The following is a 10,783-nucleotide window of genomic DNA, read 5'->3' on the forward strand; positions in this document are numbered from 1 at the left end:
GAACCGGGATGAATTGCACACATTTTTTGTCTTTATCGGATTATTAAGTTGATCATTGGCTTTCATTTACTCAGGAGTAATTCTCGGGAGGGGGGTTAGTGTTATCGGGGGTTATCAGAATACGTGGTTTTTTCTAGGGGAAATTTATCGACCAGATAAATCCCAAACTGGAGCAATTTCTACAAATTGTGGTCGCATAGATCTTAAAACCGCCTAAAATAGCCAATTCATGACAAACATTTTACCACTGAGACCGTTTGTCGGGCTTATGCAAGTGTATACGAAAAAATTGCTTGACCTATTTTGTAGATCTAATCATTGTCTACTTATAAAAAGGTTACTTTTTAAGTTACAACCAATGGTTCAACCGCTACCGCATCCAGAAACAGAAATCTCATGTAAAAATCACTAAATATTTGAATATAAACGAGTTTTGCAGCCAAACCATTGACGATAGGGCAAAAAGTAACTGAAATCTTTTTGTAGTTGACGTGATTTGCTAATTCCAGTACCACATCTATTTTGGGCTACGATCAACGGTTTGGCCGCTATGGAGCCTGGAGTCTAAAATTTCACGTGAAAATTACGCCCCCAGGCCCTCAAAATGAATGCTTAAAAATTCGGGGATTAGATAGATTGGGTGATTGGTTAAATTCGCATATGAGGTTTCATGTTCCCTGCTGCATCCGATTTGGAGAATCGTAAGAAATTCCCTTGAGGGGGGTGTTATAAGTACGCGAAGTACTTTTCTGGGAAATGTGTGTCTGTGCTAAGAGAATATGTGTACAGTAATTTTTATTAAAATAAAACGTTGATCTGGGGGTTTGTATTACTTAGGAAAATATCATTCAATATCAGAATGTTGACAATGAATCACTATTTCATTAAATTAATTACAAAGTACTCTGTCCCTATCTATTATTGCCGCTTCGCTAACGCTCAGCAATTGACGATGTGGGGTTGTAGTCACTCGTTAACGTAGTGACAAAAGTTAAATCCAGAACTAGAACGGATTGCACAAATTATAGTCGCATCATATTTACAACTGATATTGCTAATTACGACCATAGTTGGACCAAGATTTTCCATTATGAGAGATTTTAGGACTTACGTAAGGATATACTACAAAAATCTACCTAACCTTTGTTTTAGATCTCTAGATTGTCTAGTTATTAAAAATTTAGGATTTAAGTTATGACCAATGGTTTGGCTGCTACCGCCTCCAGAAACAAAATTCTCACGTAAAAATTATAAAATAATTCCAGTTAAACAGGGTTTTCGGCCAGACCATTTAGGATAGGGCAAAAAGTTACTGAACTTTTTTTATAGAACACGTCATTTACTAAAACTTATTATAATTCGTGTTTTGGGCTACGACCAACCGTTTAGCCGCTATCATGGAAGATAAAGTTTTAGGCTAAAATTTCCAAATATTTTCAATTAATCGCGGTTTGCGGCCAAACTAATGGAGATAGAGTAAAAAGTCACTAGTACTTTTATGTAGATCACTTAATTTCCTAAATCCAATCTTTGTTTTATGTTGACTTCCGACCAATAGTTTCCCCGCTATTAACCCCAAAATCTAAATTTCCAGGTAAAATTTACAAAAAATTGCACATAATCACGTTTTTTGGCAAAACCACTGGAGGTAGAGCAAAAAGTTACTGGACCTTTTCTGTAGATCGCGCAATTTGCTAATTTGATGGGTCAATCAGATTTGAACTACGACCAACTGTTCGGCCGCTATCGGGCTCGAAACATTATTTTAGCGAAAAAATCTCTGGAATGTCAATTATTCGAGCGTTTTGTTGCTTAACCATAGAAGATAGAGCAAAAAGTCACTAGACCTTTTTTGTAATTATTTCATTCTCTTTAAATACTTATTGGCCATTCAAATAAATCATTGTCTTCACATATATCTTTCGTAAGAAAATCAAATTGAATATTAATGTACGTGAAGTGATACATAAATTGTGTTTGATAATTATTTCATAAAAATACTCTGATGCTAAACCGTGTTTGTAGTAACTATTTCTGAATTGGTTACTCAACAGTACCGATAAGGCAGTTTAGGCGCTGCGCTATCTGTTGTGTTTGGCTTGAACTAATATGTCGATAAAGTAGGTAACTGCCCGTGTTACGCACGATAAGAAACCAAACTTTTACAAGTTTATTCTAATATTTAGCCTCTTTAACGATAGAAAATGTAGATTAAAATATGATATTAATATTTGCACACAGTAATCTCACACAGTACAGTCTGTGCAACAAGTCTAGTAGAGCAGTTCTCGCTGTCATGGTGTAAAGTAACAGACGATACTTATAGTCCGCTGTAGGACGTTCTTAGCACACTTCGACGGTTGATGGATCCTGGGTTGCCTAACGGGTGCGAGCTCGGAGGGGGATCTGGGTGAAGTTGACTTTTGCTGACGTATACCTTTTATTTTATAATGTCCAGAGAATAAATTTGGGCTTCAATGACCATTTTATTAATAATATCATTTGAATCTACTTATTTTAGGCATATTTCGATTCTACCTAATGCAGCGTGTTAATTAAAATATTCTAAACTATGTAGGGAAGTTCTAAATATGAAAAGTAAGGTCAAATTCGTTCATGGGGCCAATCGGATTTTTTACGCAAATACTTTACAGATCTTACTGTTGAATCATTAGAATGGACATACTACATTATAACGTAGAATGAGGTTTTTACTTTTGACACGAGGGAGTGGAGCCCTAGGACTAAAACAATGTTTTCAACAACTGAGCTGGGCGTCTTACAGTTAGCTGGATTTTTTAAGCGGTAAAATGTTCAATACAACAAATAATAACCAATGATAGCTCATAACCTGCTCTGAAGCCAAGGGAGCGAATCCCCCAGACCAAAGTCGTGTTAAACACAATTACTATAACGGTTAAATGGAGTCTGGACCAGAATTGACGAATATTATACGTGGTAAATAATATCTGAGAGTGGGTTTTCTGTAAAGTTTTAGAAAAGGGGGTTGAGACTATGATCAACTCCATTATGTGTATCATTAATATGCACACATTGTAGTTAGATATATTTTGGCCAAATGATTTTCAGCACCATTTGAGACAAGGGGAGCATTAGGCTCACGTACATTATATGTACAATTACTAGGACCACCTATTGATTGAAAGGATTTAAGCCAAAATTTAATTACACCGCCTTTTCAGGCAAGGTAACGGAACTCTAGATGAAAACCTTTGCGAGGTATACAATTTTAATGTAAATGCATTGTAATCGGAGGGATTTTATCTGGAATCCAAAAAAGAGTGGAAGATACGGAAGTTAACAGAGAGCAAGAGCTGCTATAGGTCGGGCCTGTCAGTGACTGGGGGTTCCCGAAAACCGGGAGCTGCAAGATGCCGGGAGGTCCTAGAGTTCGAGGGCTTCTAAACGACGGGAGCTACCACAGGCAAAGACATGCTAGATGTCAGCACGTCCTTGACGGTAGGTCCTAGAGGTTGAGCGCTCACAAACACTGGGAGCTGTCAGAGGCCAGTATATGCCAGAGATCAGGGGGCCCTTGACTGGAGGTCCTAGAGGTTGAGATGTCACAAACACTGGTAGCTGCCAGAGGCCAGGATATGCCAGAGGTCAGAAGGTCGGTTTTCGTAAGCTGTGCCCGTGTATGTGCACTTCTGGTTCAAGTGAATTATATTTCCAACGCCGATGTAGAGTTTGCTTTGTTGCCACGATCAAAAAAATCTGTGTATGTTTATAGCGATTGTGCACGTGCATGTACTTTATTATAAAGTGGTCTAACACTCAAGCTTTAAGTTCGACCAGAAATTGATCTTAAAGATAAATTTAAATTATAACTTAGCGCCTTCAAATATTGTTTGGTTCTTTTATATACGTAATTGTCTCGCAACTGCAGTTTATAGTGTGCAGGCGCTTTGAAACTTATATCTTTTCCAGCGCCATGCCACCTGGTTGTGAGGTACATCAATGGACATAACATATGAACTTTCTCCGTAGAAAAACATCTATATATATATATATATATATATATATATATATATATATATATATATATATATAAGAAAGTCGTGTTAGTTACACTATTTATAACTCAAGAACGGCTGAACCGATTTGGCTGAAAATTGGTAGGGAGGTAGCTAAGGACTGGGAGAAGGACATAGGATACTTTTTATCCCGTTCCCGATTCAGGATTCCACCCCACTGGTCTCTAAAAGTTACGGAAATAACAGTAAGAAATGCATTGCAGCAAACATATGTTATTAAGTGAAAGAGCCTGTTCAAATTTAATCAGCTGTTCTTTGTAAACATATATAATGCGACATACAAATATGTTTATATAATGTAATTACGATTTTAAATTTCTTTACATTTATAGTTTGAAAGCATAAAATAAGCTTAAGAGAATCAGCAAATTTTGTTTCAAAAAAATAAAAACCATACGCAATTTCGTTTAACATCTGGAGCTCATAATCATTAGACTGTAATAACATATGCCTAATATATGCCTATTTTCGTTTCAAAATTACATTGAGCGCCATCATTTATTACATCGTATGTGTGCAAATGAATTCGACTTTTGACTCCTGTCCACGCTGGGCTAATATAGTTCAATTGTATACAAAAATCATAGAATATTAGAGAAAAATTCCAATTATTTCACAAGTGCATATTGAGACTATTTTAAAATTTAAATCTTAAATAGTTCATGAGCTTGGAGTATCTTTCAGCGACTATTTATCTCAGAAGGGTAATAAGGACGTTCAAAAGAAATATGCCTCCTATGTCCCAATTTTTCTGCAGGAAATCGCGTGCGAAGCCGTGGGTAACTGGGTATCTGGTTGTAATTGGTATTTTATTGAAAATCAAGAGTTTTCGTTATAAAATACTACGAATGTATTGACGAACTAGCTGTTACCCGCGGCTAATCGCGCATAATTGCTTTTACTAAGTAATATAAGGACTTTTCTAAAGATTGTGTGCGAAGCCGCGGGTAACAACTAGTATTATATATATATATATATATGTGTACAAATTTCCGTAATGATCGATCAATTAGTAAAACAATTCTATGGGCTGTGTGTGTGTGTGTGTGTGTGTGTGTGTGTGTGTGTGTGTGTGTGTGTGTGTGTGTGTGTGTGTGTGTTTCAACACATATGAAACAGATACGGGCTCTGTGGTCTAGTGGTAGCACATTCACCCGGCAAGTGAGAGATCCGGGTTCGAGTCCCGGCGGATCAAGTACTTTTTGTGATTCTATGTTTACTGAAATTACATTCGGTTATTGCCATTTATACAAATTTAATGAAATTAAATACAAGTCGTTTGACAGGTACGGTATTTGGCCTTCCGATCATATGTTTGTTTGGTTATTTAAACGTATATGAGACAGATACTGCCAAATACAAAATTATTGAATCGTAAAAAGTAAGGGCTCTGTGGTGTAGTGGTACCACATTCACCCGGCAAGTGAGAGATCCGGGTTCGGGTCCCTGCAGAGCAAGTAGCCTACTTTTTGTGATTCAGTGTTTATTGACATTAAATTCTGCTATTGCTATTTATACAAATTTTATATATATCGTGATTTTTGGGACACTAGACATGATAACAGCAAATATTTTAAAATAATAATTTTATCATTATTAAATATAACTGGTTCTTGTATACCCACGTTTGGTTTAAACGCGTCCAGTGTTAGTAAATCGTATATAGACCATTTCTCAAAATATCTCTTAAAACAATGTTACTCGTTTTTCAAAACCACGACGGTGCGCAGAAAATAAACGATGAACTGGCGAGCACTACCAACCTGACCTGGGTCAAAGTCTGTTCTGACGTCATAGCTATCGACGAGTATAATACCCCTCAACTACCCCCGTACAACCGCTTAAACCCTCCAGCCACCCCCTTTCCTGGCTTTTCACTCTCTCCAACTTACTAAATGTGCAAATATATTATAATTACATTCCAGACACATATTTGTATATAATACACAATAATTCTATTAAATTAAATTATATAAAATAATAATATTACATTTTATTTCAGTGTTCTAATTAGGGTTTTGGCAAAGATGAAAATATTTTATACTCAGCAGCATATAAAACACAGAAGTCTCAGTTATTCCACAACGCGATCCTACGGCCAGACCTAGGAACTCCCATTTACTGGATTACCGCGACACTAGCGGGTTCCGTTTATTAGTTATTAGTACTAATCCTAGTGAGGCATTATGGCTTCTTATACCCAGTATAACAACAATAATTGACTGAAATAGGTGAAATGTAAACACAACATACAACGGTAACTTTCTGTGTTTGTCTATAACAATCGATTCTATCATTAAACTATATAACGCATTTGTGAGAAGTAGGCTGGAATATTGTGCAATATTTTGCAGCCCTTGTTCATTAGACAGCACTGCTTCTCTGAAGTTAATTAAATACAAGTTGTTAAGGTTTTTATTTTTTTAAAGATTGAATGTTTCTTTTGAGCGAAACCTGCCAAGAAGTGCCTTAAGAGGTATTTTTATTTTAAAACTGTAATATCAAGAAAAGAAAAATCCATTATTTATTCATTCCTAACATTTTACACATTCTTTTTTGTTGAAAAGGGGTTTCTGCTTGTTCCAAGAAGTAATTTGAGACCCTCCTTGGTTTTTTACTCCGCGTTATCACACAGTTCAGTTTTATGACTTTTCTTTTTTTAAGGTATTAAGTTGTTAAACGTATATAAAAATGAATTCAATGTATTTCATAATAAACTTATACATCCGTAAATAAGCTAAATGTGTGTATTTCATATACATAAGATAGTAACCGACTTCTGTTTTTATAATATTATTTTATGTATTGTACTATATTTGTATTTTTCGTGCTATAACAGAAACCGTTAATTTTAACTCAGCTTAATAGTGAGTGATTTTGTAATTACAGTAAGCCTATTCATTTACTCATATACTATATTGTTAATTTGTATTATAAATTGTATTGTAAAAATAACTGTTTTGGAATAATATTCCTGTAGCTATTGTACAAAATAAATAAATAACCTAGAGACATGCTAAATGTGAAGGAAATGTTCCCCTTGTAAATAAATATTTTTTCATTATCCTACCATTTTGGATACTTTGAGGTACAATATTCGGATAAAACAATTTCCAGCAACTATTATGCTAGAAGCTTTGTATTTTAAGCGAACTAAACTAGACTGGATCTAGTTATTCAGATGGTTAGTTCCAATATAAGAGCCAAATTTCAATTAAATAATACCGAAGGATGCAAAGCTCTAATATGAAACAGCTAATCAAATCCTGTACCTCACATTAATGGACGAAACTACCCAAAATTTGCATAGATATTTTACGAAGTGAACCTAGGATCGATGCTGTAAAAGTTTAGAGCCAAGAGTTGCAAAGCCATAGTGTAAACAAATCTCAACAACACTGTTCTAGAAGGATTTGTCCGGCATCTTTTAACGAAACTATGTTTTATGAGTGATTTTAGGGGTTAATTCCTAGAAAAATACCCGATAATAAACGAATCCTGTTATTCATGTTAGATTATACTATATGAAAGGATACTAAACTCTACTATAGAGACAATAAACCAAGTGCCTGCCTTAGCCTCATATTGTGGAAATTTTAGGAGAAGCTCTGTTAATAAGCCTTGTCATATCCGTTCTTTTAGACCACTGACCTGTGCGGGGAACTTATCACTCAGAACCAGAAGGAGAGTTGATCCAGTATAAGGTCAATTGTCTGATAAAAATTGCTACGGTCACTTTGAACATGCGCTATCTCTAACTCATATCTAAGTCCAACATCTAAGACAATGTGCATGGGCTCTCCTAAGGTAAAAATATGTTGAGATTCAATAAATTTTAGTTTATATACAGCATGGAAATTTAACAAGACTGAAGGCACAAAGACAATATTATTATCTGAATATAAAACTGATGAATCGTGTACCAGGAAAAACAAAACAGAACCAATATTCCTTCAATTCTTTGTTTAAAGTTTGTTATTGACGATTGAAGGTTTGATGTTTGAAATCCTGTAATCCTTCCTTCACTGTTTCAATTTTAGTTGATACCTATTAAAGACGACTTTCACCGAATCACATACCATTCCGTACTACATATTATAGTAAGTTCCTAAAATTCAGACCTCAAAATTAAAGTACGATACTGCAATTAATAAAATTTATGCTATTCATTTAAGCCCATTTTGTTTCCTGTACAAAACGATAAATATTCGTATAACGTGTCTTAAGTCTTAACCAGTTACAATACACCCATACGTTATCGAAATACAAAACACCACTATGTTTAAAATTCAATCTATCCATAAGATTCGCAAAGAAGTAATCTTTCTATTAAAGTTAGTCATATTTACAAATTTAGCCATATTTAAAACTAATAGCAGTTACGACTAATCTCTGATTTTCAACATTCTGACGAGGCCTCGAAAATTGATATTAGATTTACAAAATTGAGTTATTTCTTAAAATTTATATTTAATACTAAGGTTCCTTTATAGCTACAGCTCGTCGACCGCTAATGTATCCTTAACCCATATATTATCATACCTTATAATTTCCAATCAGTGAGATATATTTTCCAAATTATTTTATTTCTTTCGCAGCAGAGAAGGAATGATTGATGTGTCTTTAACGCACATCGAACATAGAAAAACGATAGTAAATATTTTTGTAATGCTATAGTATATTAAATTTGTACGTTAAAACGTTTTCTCTATAACGTTCGCTACCGTAAGGTACAATAGTACTTAGAAGTTTTGGTTGATATGAGGATATAATATGGGCATTATCATAGGCGGAGAAGGTCAGAGGTTTAAGTCCTGCCCCGAAATTTTGAAACACAAACATTAAAATTACATACAGTACTTTGTTCCAAGCTACAACACATTTATGAGGCCTCAATGCTCAACATATTCTCGGGAAAAGATTTCAGGGTTCCTATTGTCATATTGTATTTTATATTTCCTAAACCATCCAGGATGTTAGCCTCTAAATGTTCTATATACGCCACGTAGTGGTGTGTTGGTAGTTGGTTAGTTAATCCATTAATCATTATATATATATATATATATATATATATATATAATGATTAATGGATTAACTAACCAACTACCAACACACCACTACGTGGCGTATATAGAACATTTAGAGGCTAACATCCTGGATGGTTTAGGAAATATAAAATACAATATGACAATAGGAACCCTGAAATCTTTTCCCGAGAATATGTTGAGCATTGAGGCCTCATAAATGTGTTGTAGCTTGGAACAAAGTACTGTATGTAATTTTAATGTTTGTGTTTCAAAATTTCGGGGCAGGACTTAAACCTCTGACCTTCTCCGCCTATGATAATGCCCATATTATATCCTCATATCAACCAAAACTTCTAAGTACTATTGTACCTTACGGTAGCGAACGTTATAGAGAAAACGTTTTAACGTACAAATTTAATATACTATAGCATTACAAAAATATTTACTATCGTTTTTCTATGTTCGATGTGCGTTAAAGACACATCAATCATTCCTTCTCTGCTGCGAAAGAAATATATAAATAAATATATATATATATATATATATATATATATATATATATATTACATTTTTAAAGCTGGATGCTGCAGGACTCAGCGCAATTAAATTTATTTCATTAAACCTTGATTTTACAACGTAATTAATGGCAGGCAATTACTCTTGTCTACATACAAATAAACCAATACAACGGAGTATCGAAAGACCCAAAAAGACGTAAGCAAGTCTAATGTAACAAAGTAACCTCGTTACATTCAGTGGCGTAGCTATAAAACAGACAGAGAAATATATTGCTATTGCTATAAGTTAAAATTTGATCGTAATAATTTGAGGTTATTAAAATATGAATACTTAACAAAGTGTTTCAAATACTAAAGTTCTCAAAAGAAAATACGATAAGATATCAAAGGACATGCCACAGAAAGGAGATATGAGTCAACCAACACTGCAACCCTGCACCTGGCATAGAAACGCTGGCTTGACTTATCAACTATCTTGACTTCAATAAATTATATAAATTTGTGTAATTGTAATTGTATCATAAATCTTTATATTCGTAGCATTAGAGATCAGTAGGACTAAATTATTTTCATCATCCGTATTACATAAAATTTCTGTAATATAAGTGTAATATTTCTTACATAAATATAAGTGTTTAAAATTGTAAACCAAAAATATACTCATATATGATCTTAAACTGAATTTGTCAGTTACAGTAATATAATATAATTAGCAAAATTTTGTATTTATTAATGATGTCACGTGCTATGTTAGGTATTTAAGTCAGGTAGTTGTCATTGATTTTGTCATATTTCTATAATTATGTTTTAGTTGAATATTTACTCGCAAGTTTCTTTTTTAATCTTTTTTAATACCCTTAGTTTATTACAGCTATTACATAACTCTTATTACAGATTTTGTAGTGTAATTATTAATTTATTTACTACCAATTAAGGACTCCACATTATAATATGTTGCTTTTGCCCTATTAATTTGAATATATTCCAATAGCACAAAAAGATTATGACATTTTATTCGTTGTGCACCATCTCACATTTTGTAAAGTGTCTTTGGAGTTATAAAGAAAGTTCAATATTAATATAATTAATTCGATATAATTTCTATGTTTTGCAGATATGTTCGGATATAAAACGACTCATTAATTCGTAAGATAATAGAAATCAGAACCGTTCCGAACTG

Source organism: Homalodisca vitripennis, chromosome 8, assembly GCF_021130785.1.
Source record: "Homalodisca vitripennis isolate AUS2020 chromosome 8, UT_GWSS_2.1, whole genome shotgun sequence".
NCBI lineage: Eukaryota > Metazoa > Arthropoda > Insecta > Hemiptera > Cicadellidae > Homalodisca > Homalodisca vitripennis.